This window comes from Octopus bimaculoides, chromosome 11 (genome assembly GCF_001194135.2).
Source record: "Octopus bimaculoides isolate UCB-OBI-ISO-001 chromosome 11, ASM119413v2, whole genome shotgun sequence".
In the NCBI taxonomy this organism is placed as follows: domain Eukaryota; kingdom Metazoa; phylum Mollusca; class Cephalopoda; order Octopoda; family Octopodidae; genus Octopus; species Octopus bimaculoides.
The window spans coordinates 19,987,611-19,991,014 of record NC_068991.1 but is presented as its reverse complement, the minus strand read 5'-3'; positions in this window follow the sequence as shown (position 1 = coordinate 19,991,014).

Sequence of the window (3,404 nt, the reverse complement as noted above, 5' to 3'; positions counted from 1 at the left end):
ATATATATATATATATATATATATATATATACATGCATATATACACATACTACGATAATAAACAGAAACAGTGGTACATAGGCTTATGTATATATACATACATGCATGCATGCATACAAACATACATACATTCACACGTACATATTTACATACATATATATGTATTTGTATATATGTATATATATATGTGTGTGTGTATGTGTGTGACTAGGTATATATGTTAGTATATATGCGTGTGTGTATGCATGCATGCATGTATATACACATACAAGTTGGTATATAATAAGATATCACCACAACAGTAGGAGTGACTGTGATTATCATTTAAAAACCAATGATGATGAAACGAAACAGACAGACACACACATGCGCATACGCACACACACACACACACACACACACACACACACACACACACAAGTATACGTATATATATGTATATATATATATATATATATATATAGACAGACCACAGACATATAAACACACGAGACACAGTTAAGTGAAAGCAATAGCGAGACTCAACAATGGCAATGAATAGGCACAACATTACAAAAGAATAAATAAATAAATAACGAGATAAACAGATAAATAAATAAACAAGAAGGGACCACAATAAAACAACAATAGCAACAAGAAAAAACGATAACAACAAACAACAACAATTGTAACAATAACAACGATGACACTAATAAGCAACAACTATAGCAACGAGGAAGTCTCGAACCGGGATGCGCTGAATTAATCTTACCGATGGCTCTGTGGTTAAGTTGTTCGATTTGCAATTGATCTATAAGAGGTTCGATTCTGGTTCTCAGTTTCGTGGACCTACGACGTGCATTCCAGAAGATATGAGATTTTATTTTGGAGAGGCTGTTAAAATTGTTCTAAGGCAGTGTTTCTCAAACAGGGTCCATATGGCGCAGGAGTGGCTGTGTGGTAAGAAGCTTCCTTACCAATCACATGGTCTCGGGTTCAGTCCCACTGCGTGGCACCTTGGGAAAGTGTCTTCTACTATAGCCTCGGACAGACCAAAGCCATGTGAGTGGATTTGGTAGACCGAAACTAGAAGAAGCCCGTCGTATATATGTATATATATATATATATATATATATATACATATATGTATGTGTGTGTATATGTTTGTGTGTCTGTTTGTACCCTAGCATCGCTTGACAACCGATTCTGGTGTGTTTGCGTCACTGTAACTTAGCGGTTCGGCAAAAGAGAGCGATAGAATAAGTACTGGGCTTGCAAAGAATAAGTCCTGGAGTCGATTTGCTTGACTATAAAGGCGGTGTTCCAGAATGGCCGCAGTCAAATGACTGAAACAAGTAAAGAGTAAAGAGTAAAGAGTAAAGAGTATGGCTCTTGAAGGTCCATGTAAGATCTTTGGGAGTCCACACAGAAAAATAGGAAATTGGGGATCTGCAATAAAAATTTTAAGGATCTCTGAAATTTTTTTGCTTTAAATACATGTATTGGTATTGTGTTACGATCAGGCAAATTCTAATGTAAAAAAAAAAAGGTGTAAACTTCTGATCGCAACAGCAGAAATTGTTCAAACAGGGAAACTTAAGCTGACCTGCCAACTTTCGTTATTCCAGATTGAACGAGACGACTGTAGTAGCACTTTGAGCACACCATACAAGCACTGCTTGTCACATCCTACTAAACACTTCTTGTCCTGTTTCCTTCTTGGTAACCAACGACTTGACAGAAATGGGTATCAAAACTGTCCCTCTCTTTCCGTGCAGTCCAGACCTTGCACCCTGTGATTCTCGTGGAGGCGCGTGGCTTAGTGGTTAGGGGTGTTGGATTTATGATCGTAAGATTGTGGTTTCGATTCCTGGACCGGGTGACGCGTTGTGTTCTTGAGCAAAACACTTCATTTCACGTAGACCACTCAATCTCGCAATAGTCCCTTGGCAGAACACCGTCTGCGTTTGTTCAACGAGAGTGGTGGTGTTATCCCTACGACGGACTTGGCCGATAGCCGGATTCGTCCTATAGGTAATTACAGCTATTCAACATAACTCTAAAAGTCGGCCAAGCTTGGACTCTGTACATGTGCGTACTCAACTGGCGAAAATTAGTAATCATGCGATGGCCCGGCGTCTCGTCCAGGAGGGGAATATGTAAGCCATGGAAACCGGTAAACCGGCCCTTATGAGTTGGCACGACGCGTGAAGGTAGCTTTACGTTTTACCTTTATCGGTAAATTTTGCTTGTTCTCCAAATTGAAGGAGAATCTCAGCAGTAGTTATTTTGAAGACATTGTGAAAATGGGGGCTGTGAAAATGGGGGCTGTGAAAATGGGGGCTGTGAAAAAGGTTCTAGACGCTACGGGAGGACTTCCGAGGTGCCGGGGTGTTACGACAAGTGCATGGAAGTCAGAGCATCCTTTGAAATTGAGTAAAATCACGTGCCTTTGGTTGTCAGGGTAATCCTGGATCTGTAGTGTTCTTAGACTGGGCCCTAGTTGGAGTTTCTCAAAATTAATAAACGTATCTCTTGATAATTTCCTAAACCTTCAGGAATAAAACCTCGTTTTTCTGCTACTTAAATTAACGTGCGAGTGGCTGAGCAATCCACAGACACGAGTAACCCCTAATGTAGTTCTCAGGGAGATAGCTCTTTGAAATACAGACACTACTCATTTTTGACAGCAGAGCAAACTGGAGCAACGTGAAATAAAGTGTCTTGCTCAAAGACGCAACGTGCCGCCGAGAATCGAACACTCGACCTTACGATCGCGACCCGAATACACTAACCACTAAGCCACCTTCACTGACACTAACTAATTAACTGACCACTGGGATCTTCCTATTGTCCAGCGTCATATTATGATCCCCTCTGGCTTCGTATATGTATGTTTACAGAATTTTTCCGCTCGTTATAGTTTTCTTTGTCGTCGTCGCCATCGTTGTCATACTTTCTTTACTCCAGTGAAATGGTAGCTCAATGTCATACTTAAGTAGGAAGACGAAGAGGATGTCGAGGTTTACATAGAAGAGGAGAGCGAGTAAAGAGAATATAAAGAAAAAAAAACAACGGTAATCTAACAACAACAAAAAAATGATGTATAAAAATACACACACATAATGGAGAAGAGACTAGAATGGGATTGAAGAGGAGACACCCATAATATAAACAAATGATCCATTATACTTAGAAATAGAGAAGTAAAAGCTACATGATGATGATGATGACGATGATGATTGATTCTGCTAGCTCGCCGCTTTCATATAATAATCTTTTCTATTATAGGCACAAGGCTTGAAATTTTAGGGAAGGGTAAGTCGATTACATCGACGACCAGTGAGCAGCTGGTACATATTTCATCAACCCCAAAAAATGAAAATCAAAGTCGACGACCTCAGCGAAATTTGAACACAGAGCGC